General features: G+C 44.8%; 1 protein-coding gene across 2 annotated transcripts in view; it reads left to right on the top strand.

Annotated features, from left to right (window-relative positions):
- Positions 1-13,805, top strand: part of DPYSL3 (dihydropyrimidinase like 3) — a 104,623-nt gene that overhangs the window by 25,916 nt on the left and 64,902 nt on the right. The window lies entirely within an intron of this gene.

Below are 13,805 nucleotides of genomic sequence, written 5' to 3'. Positions count from 1 at the left end.
TCCGTTGCGGGAAAACCATGCAGTTGGCAAGACATTAAAACCAATGGGAAACAGGGTTAGAGGAACCGCTGTCATGAAAAGACTGCAAAATACCGTTAAAAATAGAAAAAACCACTCCCGGACTCCTGAAAATCTCCCTTGAGCCTCCAAAGATCCTTTTGGAGCTCCTCACATTCTGCTTTGGGTTTCACTACCCTAAATAGTATAATGCAGGGCTTCTCAATTTCGGCCCTCCTGCAGATGTTGGCCTACAACTCCCATAATCCCTGGCTGTTGGCCACTCTGGCTGGGGATTGTGGGAGTTATCGTCCAGACACAGCTGGGGGGGGGGGCAAAGTTGAGCAGGCCTGGTCTAGTTTCATCAGAAAATTTCACCCCCTTGCTGCTTACCCCAACTTCTAGAGCATTTATGAATAAATTAATAATTTCTGGTAAAGGTCAGGAATCCTTTATCCAGACTCCCAAAATCCGGAAAGCTCCGAAATCCGGACACCACGCACAGAGAGAGAGCGAGAGAGAGAGATGCTTGTAGCTTCAAACTCCTCCAGTTTGCAGGAGCGATCACTTATGGGCCCCGAAACTTACTGTTGTTGATTCCTCAGCTCATTAGCTCTCCTTTTAGTTGCTTTCTGCCTTTTGTTTACTGCCTATCTGCCTTTTGTTTACTCTCAAGCTTCGCTCCCAGCAGGAGGGAAGGAAAGGAAAGGGGGGGGGGGGAGGGGGGAAGATGGAAGAAGGTATATATACACAAGAGTTTAGGAGATAACAGGGGCACACAGGAAACAGATGAGTAAAGAGCAGAATAAATATGAACAAACAGGAATAGATGAGAAGAGAAAGAGAGAAACGCTGCCTAGCTAGGCAGCAGCAACCCAGAAGAGCCCTCCTTCGGGGCAGAGCCAAGCCAGTTTTGTGAATGGGATCGCACTGCCACTCACATGCTTGCTTCTCAAGCCGGTCTGAGAGAGGGGAAGGAGGGGAGGCAGGGGAGGCAGGAAGGAGTGCAGTCCCATTGAGAAGCGTGTGAGTGCTGTTGATAAAATCAAAGAGAGACTTCTAAGACAAAAACCATTGTTAATGAGGCAGATGACTCTGGGGGAAACATTCAAAAAAGCCATCCCGCAGAATGACTCCTCATCCCTAGAGGACCCACTACCTGGTCCCTCAACTGCTTCTGATGTTCCTTCTCACGATGATATTATTTTCATCTGAGTTTCATTTCCACCTAAAATGCCACGTTTGAGTAAATTCAATGCTTATTTGATTATATACTTTAAATAAAGCCCTTAGAAACAACCCAGTAACCTTTCATGCCCAAGTTATCTCATTTATGAAAATATTCCGAAATCCGGAAAAATCCAAAATCTGGAACACCCCTGGTCCCAAGCAGTCTGGATAAAGGATTCTCGACCTGTATGAACTAATCTGCCTACTTTCCTTTCACTGCAATCTTAATGGATAATTACCATCCTCAAAAGTTAGCGTACTTCAGCCTCAAATGTTCATATGTTTGCCATCTTGAATTGGAGTGGATGACATCATAGCAAAGAACACCATTGAGGAGTCTCTGTGTGTCACTTACTACAACTGTACCAAATTTGGTTCAAGTCAGTTAGATGGTACACAAGTTAGTCCACTTATGCTCAAACGTTTGTGTCCGCCATCTTGAATCCAGGTAGATGACATCATCACAAATGACATCATTCAGGTGTCCCTATGTGTCCCTACAAGTGTACTCAATTTGGCTCAAATTGGTCCAGTCTTTGCAAAGTTGATGTGTGGTGGGACACAGACACACATAGGAACATAGGAAGCTGCCATATACTGAGTCAGACCCTTGGTCTATCTAGCTCAGTATTGTCTTCACAAACTGGCAGCAGCTTTTCCAAGGTTGCAAGCAGGAATCTCTCTCAGCCCTATCTTGGAGAAGCCAGGGAGGGAACTTGAAACCTTCTGCTCTTCCCAGAGCCCTGCTCTGGGAAGAGCACACACACACACACAATGCGGGGTGATCTAATAAGCTCACTTTCCTTAAGGAAAGTTGTCTAAAAGGGCTGGTCTGAGTACAGATCCCTGGGGGACCCCACTTCTTACTTGCCTCCATTTAGAAAACTGTCAGTTTATTCCTACCCTCGGTTTCCTGTCCTTCAGCCGCTTACTAATTCACACATGAACCTGTCCCCTTATCCCATGATTGCTTAGTTTACTCAAGAACCTTTGGTGGTGAACTTTGTCAGAAGCCTTTTGGAAGTCTAGGTATACTATGTCAACTGGATCACCCTTTTCTATATGCCTGCTGACACTCTCAAAGAACTCCAAAACATTGGTGAGGCTAGATTTACCATTGCAAAGACCATGTTGGTTCTCCTTCAGCAGGGCCTGTTAAGAAGAGCCCTGCTGGATCAGACCCAAGGCCTATCTAGTCCAGCATCCTGTCTCATACCGTGGCCCACCAGATGCCTCTGAGCAGCCCACAGGCAAGAGGTGAGGGCATTGAGAGGCATCTTGCCTCTTAGGCTGACCTACAGCTACCAGACTAGCAGCCATTGATAGTCCTGACATCCATGAATTTAAGAACATAAGAACAGCCCTGCTGGATCAGGCCCAAGGCCCATCTAGTCCAGCATCCTGCTTTGCACAGTGGCCCACCAGATGCCACTGGAAGCCACAGGCAGGAGTTGAGGGCATGCCCTCTCTCCTGCTGTTACTCCCCTGCAACTGGTCTAAGTTGTCTAAGCCCCTTTTAAAGCCATCTAAGCTGGTGGCCATCACCATATCCAATGGCAGAGAATTCCATAGATTATGCGCTGTGTGAAAAAGTACTTCCTTTTTGTTGGTCCTAAATTTTCTGTCCTTCAGTTTCATGGGATGACCCCTGGTTCTAGTGTTGTGAGAGAAGGAGAAAAATGTCACTGTCCACTCTCTCTACTTGATGAAGAATTTTATACACCTCAATAATGTCTCCCTGCAGTTGACTCTTTTCCAAACTAAATAGCCCCCCATGCTGTAGCCTTGTCTCATTAGGAAGGTGCTCCAGGGCCCTGGTTGTCCTCTTCTGCACCTTTTCCAGTTCTACAATATCCTCCTTGAGATACGATGACAAGAACTTTACACAACACTCTAAATGTGGCTGCACCATATATTTGTATAAGAGCATTATAATACTAGCATTCTTATTTTCAATCCCTTTCCTAATGATCCCTAGCATGGAATTGGCCTTTTTCATAGCTGCTGTGCACTGAGTCGGCACTTTCAATTAGCTGTCCACCACTACCTCAATATCCCTCACCTGGTCAGTCACTGTCAGCCCAGATCCCATCAGTATATATGTGAAACTGGGGTGTGTTTTTTGCTTCAATATGCATTGTTTTACACTTGCTAACATTGTACTGCATTTGCAATTTTGTCACCCTCTCCCCCAGTTTGGAGAGTTCCTTTTGGAGTGCCTCACAGTCTCTTTTGGGTTTCACTACCCTGAATAGCTTAGTGTAATCTGCAATGTCTTTTTACATTTCCTTTACTCTTCATTTGGGCAGGACTTCTATTTTCTGAAGGAATTCTTCTTTCTTTTTATAGCTTCCCTGACTCTTCTTGTTAGCCATGCTGGTGTCATTCTGAACTTGGTTCAGGGAACCTATTTCCCTTTTAAATTTAGAGTACAAAATACCAACTACAATTTTATTTGGGAGGTTGTATGCTATTTTAGGATATTACATTCAAAGACCATGCAGGTTTTCTTAGGGGAAGACAACAAAAAAGTAACACCAGATGACTTTTGAACATAATAAACTTTGCTTCAAAAAATAAAAAAGGAAATTAATTGGGGATTTACAACTTAATGATAGCCAGAAGTAACTGTTTGTTTGTTCGTTCATTTATTTTATTTAACATATTTCTGTACCACCCAAAACTTGTATTTCTGGGCAGTTTACAATTAAAATCATTAACATTTAAAATTATTTAAAACCCAACTTTTATTTAAAACCCAACAGTATTGAAACTATAAATCTAATTAAAAGGCTGGGTGAACAAATATGTCTTCCGTGCCTTTTAAAAGGTTCCCAGAGATGGTGAGGCTCTTATTTCAACAGAGTGCATTCCAAAGCCCATGGGCAGCAGTGGAGAAGGCTCATCCCTGAGTAGCCACCAGATGAGTTAGTGGCAACCGTAGACGAACTTCTCCCAGAAGATCTCAACGGGCGATGGGGCTCATGGCGAAGAAGACATTCTTTTAAATACCCAGGGCCTAAATTGTTTAGGGCTTTATAGGTCATAACCAGCACCTTGTATTTTGCCCATAAACATATTGGTAGCCAATGTAGCTCTTTCAACAGAGGAGTAATATGGTCCCTCCGAGATGACCGAGAGACCAACCTGGCCACTATATTCTGTAGCTACGACAGTTTCCAGACTACATACAAAGGCAGCCCCACATAGAGCGCATTGCAGTAGTCCAGCCTGGAGGCTACCAGCATATCTACCACCGTTCTGAGATTGTTCATCTCAAGAAATGGACCCAGTTTGTGTATCAGCCCAAGCTGATAGAAAGCACCTCTGGCCACTGCCTTAACCTGGGACACCAGGGAGAGGTTTGGATACATAAGCACCCCCAGACTGTGTACCTGCTTCTTCCAGGGGAGTGTGACCCCATCCAGAACTTGCAGATCAAAATCATCTCCTGAGTTCCGACTCCGCACAGTATGTAAAGATAAAGTGTGCCATCAAGTCGATTTCGAATCCTGGCGCCTGCAGAGCCCTGTGGTTTTCTTTTGGTAGAATACAGGAGGGGTTTGCCATTGGCTCCTCTTGCACAGTAGGAGATGATGCCTTTCAGCATCTTCCTATATCACAGTAAGTACCTCCGTCTTATCTGGATTCAGTCTGTTTGTTTTCCTTCATCTAGCCCATCACCGCCTCCAGGCAGGCATTTAGAGAAGTTACTCCTCTCCCGATGATGTTGACATGGAGAAATAGATTTGGGTGTCATCAGCATACTGATAACACCCTGCACCAAATCTCCTGATCATCTCTCCCAGTGGGTTCATATAGATGTTAAACAACATTGGAAACAATATAAAGCTCTGAGGGACACCATACGATAGTTCTGATTTTAAAGAACAACGGTCTCCAAATGACACCATCTGGAAACTGCTCATGAGGCATGATCGGAGCCACTGCAAGTCAGTGCCTCCTACCCTCAATCCCCTCAGATGTTCCAGAAGGATACTATGGTCGATAGTATTGAAGGCCACTGAGAGATCCAAAAGGACCGACAGAGTCACACTCCTCCTGTCAATTCCTAGTTGGAGATCATCCACCAAGGCAGTCTCCACCCATAGCCCGCCTGAAAGCCAGTTTGAAATGGGTTTAGATAATCAGTTTCCTCCAAGACTGCCTGAAGCTTGGAGGCCACCACCCTCTCAATCACCTTGCCCAACTACAGAAGGTTTGGACAGGCCTGTAGTTGCTAAACTTTGAGGGATCCATGGCAGCCTTCTTCAGAAGCGGTCTAATGATTGCCTTCTTGAGACAAGGAGGCATCCTGCCCTCCCTCAGAGAAGCATTTATAATCTCTACCAGGCCCTCTACAACAGCCTCCTTACCTGATAAGCTATGATGGGCAAGGTTCAGGAGGGCATGTGGTAGGCTGCACTGTTCCAAGCAACTTGTCCACATCCTCAGAAACTGAAACTGATCCAGGGTAACCACATAAGAGGAGCTGTTGGACATCGTAGCATCAGACACTGTAACAATTGTGGAGTTTAAATCTAAGTCATTCTGAATATGAGCAATTTTGTCCACAAAAAGCTCATTAAAAATGTTGCAGCGAGTAATTGTTGGTTCCAAGTACTGATTCAAGCGGAAGGGACATGCACTAGCTCCCTCACAACCCTGAACAACTCCGCCAGATGTGAATTTGTGGATGCAATACGGGCAGAAAAGAATTGCTTCTTTGCTGCATGTATCGCCTGAACATAGATCTTCAAATGCGCACTATGTAATAATCTGTCGGATTCGAGTCTAGTCTTTCTTCACTTGTGCTCTAGTCGTCTACCTCACTGCTTCAGTCCCCGCAGTTCTTCTGTATACCAAGGGGACAGTTTCAAAGCGGGTTGGAGAGGAACAACTGCCCTGGTGAGTTGGTTATTCCAATTCTCCACTAGGGCGTCAACAGGGTCACTGGCAGAGCCAACACAAAATCCCTCCAAGGCTTCTCGGAATCCTATTGGATGCAATAAGCTCAGGTGGACCATCTTAATGGGCCCCTTGCCTGTGCAGAGGTGGGATGTGATCGTGAGTCCAACCTTAACCTGGGGAAAGCACAGGAGTCTCCACCCACGAAACACCATCCTCTTCAGAGTGAAAGACTAGATCAAGCGTGTGACCAACAACTTGCATCAGTCCTGAGACCACTTGGGATAGGCCCATAGTTGTCATGGCTGCTATGAACTCCTGAGCCACCCTGGATGAATTGGTCCCAAAGTGAACATTGAAGTCCCCGAGCATCACAAGCCTGGGAGACTCCATCGCCAAGCCTGAGTCCAAGTGCATCAGCTCAAGTCTCTGTGATACATACCAGGTCAGCCCCTTCATCCAGAATCAGACCATGGATGACTTCAGGTTTATTCTGGACTGACCTGGCATTGCAAAGGAGCAAGGTGAGGATCTGAGGGTGGTTCACATTGTTCCCCATCAAAGAGCTGGCAGGACAGCCAGAAGGGAAAACCACAAGCTTCTTATTTCCTTTCCTCTATAATGGCCTGCTGACCTGCCAACATTACTTCTTCTATTCCCCAACACCACCAGAATAGCTGCCTCCATCATTAGTATACGCCCCCTGTCTCCCCATCTCCAGATAAACTCAGGTACATTAAAAATAAACTCATCCAGAATTTAAAACAGAAGCTGAATTAAGAATACCCACCCATCACTATCACACCCGTGAAGAATCCAGGGCCAGGCAGCCTGGCCCTCGCTCGAACTTGCTCCCCCAAAGGGGAATCCCTTTGGTGTTGCCCTTTTGGTGGTGACTCCGCTGGTGGTAGGTCCGCTGCAACAGACAGCATTCCTATAAAAGGCCCAGAGCTGGGCAGATGGTACCAGGAACTGCTGAGTCGCTCACCCCTGGTCCCAGTTCTGCACACACTCCCCACAGATGTTCAGCAGGGGCAGCAGGCCACAGGGGAAGCAAGGAGCAGGCAGGTAGCAGCAGAAGGAGCAAACAGCACATACACACACATACAGGCTCTCACCCAGGCAGCACTGAATGGGAAGTAGATGATCTCTTCCTTTCCGCTGCTGGGCTTCTAGCCTTTCGAGCCTGGGACCATCATTTGCTCCGACATGTAAAGTTGGGGATTGGACTAAAATGGAATTACAAGTGGGATTGCAGAATTTAGTAAATCAACTAAAATGGAATGAAATAATGATGGAGGGAGACGAAACAGCACAATAACGATTGGAAAGACCCTTTCTGAAGATAAGGAGTAGAGCACTTCTAGTGTGGGGGGGAATAGATTGTCAAATTGTTATAGTAACAGATGAAATAGTATCAGAATAAATTATTGTAAAAGGAACAGATATATCAACAGGTAAATTTAACAAAAGATCAGAGGTTAGCATTGAGACAGTTGAAATTGAATAGGGAGGAAGGAAAAGTGAGGCTCTCTAAGAGTGAGAAGGGGGCTAATTTTGTTATGTTAATGAGGATATGAGAAAGGCAATAAAAGAGTTAATTTTTGAAAAGCCACTTATCTCCTCCCCCTCCCACCTTTTCTCCTATCCTTGATTTGATTATCCAGTTTCAGTTACTGTACTTAATCTCAAGTGCTCCCAGCTGCTTGAAATAAAGCATTGATAATGATGTTTGGACATTGAAATGCATTTGCTCAATTTGTAAGATCTTTTATTTGGTCTTGTGTATTATGAATCCTAAGATATATTTCAATATATAATTTGTCTTAAGAAGAAGAAGACTAGTAGAGATGGAGATGCTTTTATTTTGACAGGGAACATATTTCAAAGCCCTGGGGCAGCCACAAAGAAGACCCAGTGCATAGTCTCCACCACATTGCAACTGTAACCGAATCTCTTTAGATGATCTTAATAGGTGACAGGATTCATGACAAAGTAGGTGCTCCTTTTAGTACCCTGGGCCCAAACAATTGATGCCTTTATAGGTAATAATCAGCACTTTATCTTTCTCTTGGAAACATATCGGCAGTCAGTGCAGTGCTTTCAGAATGGGTGTTATATGGTCCTTTTGGGTTGTCCCAGAGACCAGTCGGGCTGCTGCATTCTGTACCAGTTGTAGTTTCCAGACTACATACAAAGGCAGCCCCAGATAGAGTGCATTACAGTAGTCAAGCCTGGAAGTTACCAGAATATGTATCAATTAAAGTCATTTACCTCCAGAAATGGGTGTACCTGATGTATCAGCTGAAGCTGATAAAAAGCACTCCTGCCCACTGCCTCAGCCTGAGAAACCAGAGAGAGTTTAGGATCCAGGAGCACTCCCAAGCTACATACTGTATCTGATCTTTCAGGGGAGTGTAACCCCATCCAGAACAGGTAGATCTGAAAAATATATCGGGTCCTGATTGCCAGACAGTACCTCCACCTTATTCGGATTCAACTTGAGTTTGTTATCCCTCATCCTGCCCATTACCACCTCCAGGCAGGCATTTAGGGAAGTTATGCCATTTCCTGATGAGTTCGATATGGAAAAGTAGATCTGGGTTTCATCAGCATATTGATAGCACCCTGCATCAGACCTCCTGATGATCTCTCCCAGCAGTTTCATGTAGATGTTAAAGAGCATTGAAGACAATATGGAACCATGTGGAACTCCATACTTTAGTTCTCACTTTGCAGAACAGCAGTCTCTAAGTGACACCATCTGGAATCTACCAGAGAGGTAGGAATGGAACCACTGTAAAACAGTGCCACCCAAACCGACTTTCCTCCTGCGACCCAGAAGGATACAATGGTCATGTATTGAAAGCCGCCTTTTGCTGATCCAAAAGGATCAGCAGAATCACACTTCTTCTGTTGATAACCAGTTGGAGATCATCCATCAGGCCAACCAAGGCAGTCTCACCCCCACAGCCTGCTCAAAAGCCTGTTTGAAATGGGTCTAAATCTGTATCATCCCAAACTGCCTGGAGCTGAGATATCACCAACCCGCTCAGTCACCTTGCTCAACCATGGAAGATTAGAAACTGTAATTAGCTATCTCTGAGGGATCCAGTGCAGGTTTCTTCAAATAAGGTCTAATAAAAGCCTCCTTACGGCAAGGAGGCATCCTGCCCTGCCTCAGAGAAACATTTATAATATTTACCAGAACCTCTCTGATAATACAATCCACATCCTTGGGAGTCACAAACTGAAAGTGATCCAATCTAATCCTATAAGACGAATTGCTGGATACCTCCACAGTAGACTCTGCAGTAACTGTGGAATCCAGTTTGGCCTGAATACGAGAGATAAAAAAGTCATTGAAGGCGTTGTAGTGAGTGACTGATGGTTCCAAGTTCAAATTCAAGGGGGAGGGGGCACAAACTAGCCCCCCTCACAATCCTATACAACTCTGCAGGACATGAATTTGAGCAAGCAATGCAGGCAGAAAAGAACTGCTTCTTTACTGCCTACACTGCCAGGGCATTGATCTTCAAATATGTTCTTTGTTGTGATCTGTCTGATTTGTGCCAAGTCGTCTTCTACTTGCACTCCAGTAATCTACTTTGCTTCTTCAGCCCCTGTAGTTCTTCCAAATACCATGGGGCTAATTATGAAGCAGGTTGGAGAGGATGCTTAGGAGTGATTGTGTTTACTACTCTAGTGAGTTCATTATTCCATGTTTGCACCAGAGCATCAAGAGAATCACTAGCAGAGCCAACTCTAAACCCTTCCAAGGCTTCTTCGAATCCTATTAGATCCAATAACCTTCTTGGGTAGAATAAGAATACAATGATTATTTATATACCGCTTTTCAACCAAAGTTCCCAAAGTGGTTTACATAGATATAAATAAATAAAATGGCTCCCTGTCCCCAAATGGCTCACAATCTAAAAACTAAACATAATATAGACACCAGCAATAGCCACTGGAGGAATGCTGTGCTGGGGATGGATAGGGCCAGTTGCTCTCCCCCTGCTAAATAAAGAGAATCACCACTTTAAAAAGGTGCTGCTTTACTCATTTAGCAGGGTGGACCAACCTAATAGGTCCTTCACCCCTGCAGGGATGGGTTGTGGTTGCAAGCCCTACTTTAACCAGTTAGTGGTCTGTCAATGACAATGGGAAGATAACAGGAGTCCCCACCCACAGAATACCACCCTGATCAGAGCAAAAGGTCAAATCGAGCATGTGACTAGCATCATGCGTCAGTCCAGGGACCAAATGGGATAGGCCCATAGTCATCATGGCTTCTATGAACTCCTGAGCCGCTCCCAACAACCTGGCCCCAAAATGAACATTGAAGTCCCCCACCAACAACAACCTGGGCAACTCCAATGCCAATTCTGCAACCAGGTCTGTTGCTCAGTTGGTCAGCTGGATGATCGATACACTAACAGAAGTCCCAATTTATCCTTGATCCCTAGGGTTTATACACATTTTCAATATAGGCCAATATTATATGGCCTCTTAGCAGCTTCTCTGCATTCCTGATTGGTTCTACAGAGATGGCACATGCAACACTGATGGATGTATACATACAAACAAGGTTTTAGAAGGAAAAAAGTGAAGGATGAAGAAAAGAAGGAACAGCTGTTTTCTCCATATGGAAGCCAAATCAGTGTCAGATTTATGAGTAGCTGTTAATAAGAATAAGTTAGAGGAAGTGTTAGAAATTAAAGAGATGGGGAATCTGATTAAGCATCTTAAACTTCTAGTTTGGCTCACCATTGCAAAAACTGGATGAGGTGTATATTGTATCACACACATCAGGAAGTCATCAACAGTGTACGGCTGGTGCAGAACATGCAAAATTGTTTCCAGTGTGTTTTTTGGCAGAAGGAAGAAGCGTTAACTTTAATGCTAGTGTCTTGAGGGGTGGGGGAGATTGGAATCTTTACAAGGCACTGGGTAGAAAAGACATTAAACAGACCCAGAAAAGATTGTTGGCAGCATGTGCCACACAGAGGATAAATGTAGGGGGGATGACAGCTAATCTTAAAGTGGGATAAGTCTAGCTGAGACTTGGCAAGCCTATTGAAATCTAGCATGGTAAATCTGAAAAATAAAGGTTTTCACAAATGAACATTGAAATGTTGCTTGGTAGCATACAGAGCATATTGACCGACACTCCCCTCAACTTTTCAGCCAATCCATGCAGCCTGAACATGTATATTGGATTACTAAATCTTCACATTTTATTTTTTAGTCTACTATCCGTCCGTGTGTGTATCCCGCTCTAATAATTTTTCTTTTTACAGTCTGATACAAACTATATTCACAGCTCATGTGAGAGGGGTCGTAGGCGACCCAAACCGGGGTCATACAGGTTTTCCAATCTAGTCATGCACATGCCTCTCTTTTCATCCATTATTGATTCTCTCTCTCTCCTTGCTGCTGTTTCTTAGAGCCAGTTTGCCTCAGAGAGAATGGAGCCCAGGTTTGCAGATGAGGCTGCAGGCCCATTTGCTCATACTTATATTAGTGTCATCTGTGACATATCAGTGGCTTAAAAGCAAAAAAACCCACACACACCAGTTTAAGTCAGGGGGACTGACTTAGTCCCCTGTTCTTAGTCCAACAGTCTAACCATTACACTATATTGTTCATGACTCACATTTAATCTTTAAGCAGTTCTGTATTGGCTTTTCCATGGCATTCCAGGTGAGATGCATGCAAAAGAGCGAATCTGAGGGTGGAGTGAAAGCTGCTTGTGGGGAAAATCTAGGAAGGGATTGAGGAGGAGGAGGAGGAGAACAAAAAAAATATTAACTCTTGGACCATGTTTGGATTGAAGTTGCTCTCTCATGGACAAATTAGGCATGTGAGAGTTTTGTGAGGCGCCCCCCCCCCCCGCCGCCATTTGAAAAACAGTCATGGGAGCAGTGGGGGGAGTGGCTATAGACCCCTCTCCTGTTCCCTCTAACAGATATTCCCAGATGTTGTTGACTACAGCTCCCATAACTCCCAGGCAAAGGCCACTGCAGTTGGAGATGCTGGGAGTTGTAGTGAACAACATCTGGGAATCCCTGTTAGAGGGAACAGTGGATGATGTTGCAGCCCCAATCCAAATCCCCCTCATGGTTTTTTAAAAAGAAAAGAGGGAGGGAAATATTACAAGTTCCAGTGATAAAACTCTCTCATCACATCTAAAAGCCACACTCATGAACAGGATATGGGGAGAGGGGGGAAAGGAAGGGATAGACTTATCTTTCTGCCCCCCACCGATGATTGTTGACTTTCCCTTTTGTGTGCTGCCATGCACCCACACGATCCACGCGGCACAGAGCATTGTGGATCTTTGAAGGCCGGGACTCTTCCTGGCTTCCAGGAATCCCACAATGCACCACACAATCAGTGCAGTACATTGGGGGATTCCCCCAAGAGTCGGGTGCTCTAGGCACCAGACTGCTGTATGTTAGCATACACACCCTAGTATAGACAACTTCCATAGAGATCACGAAAATGGCCTCTGCACGTGCATGGAGGTCAGTAAAATGCCCCCTGCACATGCGTGGAGGCCCAGAGATGGCCCGGGCCACCACCAGCCCAGGCTACTCAGGGGAGGCCGTTGGAGGTGGGGAAGCCTCTGCCCACCCCCACGCCGCAGTCACGGTTCATACTTGTAAGTACATTTTTACTCCCCTCCCACCCTTCTATACATCACAAACCCCCCTGCCCCTGCCTATACTAGTGAAGGGAATCCTCACTGGATTCCCTTTTACCAGTATAGCTCTGAGCTGACCTGGTTCAGCTTGAACAGGTAGGACTTCAGACCTGTTGAGCTGCGTCAGCTCGACGTCGAGCCTAACTCGAACCGAGCCAGCTTGTACACCCCTAGGAGATTATTGCACATCAGGGATGAAACACAGTATGATCTACAAACCACATTAATCTTAGTCCCACTAACCACACTGTAACACTCTTTAGAACAAAGAAATTAGATATTCTTCATGAGGAATTTTTCATTTTTGCTTACTCTGTGCTTCCCAGCTTGGAGTGTATAAATTCATTTTTATAGACTTCAGGTTTGTGCATAGTATTTTTTATTTGTTTGGCGGGGGGAAGCACTGTTCTCAGCAACCAGCCCTAAAAGGTTGGGATTGCCAAAACAAGGAAACCCTAAAGGAAAAACCATCCCCAGATCTTTTCTAAGTATCTAAGTACGGCTTTCTAAAGAATAGAGTTGTTTGGTTCTGAAATGAAGAATACCTTGGAACTCCAAACTTCATCTTTTCATTCCCCTCCTCCCTCGAGAATGTGTTTTCCTGACAAATACAATATTTAAAACACACACACACACACAGAGAGAGATTCTACAAATTCCTTAGGGAGCCTCTTTTCAGTGAAATAGGGTTTAAATGGGATTAGGTTTTCAAGCTTGCTTCTGCAACCATGAGGACTAGAAAAACATTTAGGGAGGAAATGGAGATCTTCATACAAAGAAGATAAAGTGTTGAGAGCCCAAGGGACTGGATTAACGCGGAGTATTGCGTTGTAGTGCTTTTATTATGTTTTACCACATGCCAGATTGACTGCAATTCTTCCAGCGTGTGCACAGGTTTTTTTTTAAAAAATGGATCTGCTTTACACAGGAAATGAGCTAAAAGGCTATTCTCACACAAAGG

The sequence above is a fragment of the Hemicordylus capensis genome, chromosome 2, assembly GCF_027244095.1.
Source record: "Hemicordylus capensis ecotype Gifberg chromosome 2, rHemCap1.1.pri, whole genome shotgun sequence".
NCBI lineage: Eukaryota > Metazoa > Chordata > Lepidosauria > Squamata > Cordylidae > Hemicordylus > Hemicordylus capensis.
This window is presented reverse-complemented; position numbering and strand designations above follow the sequence as displayed.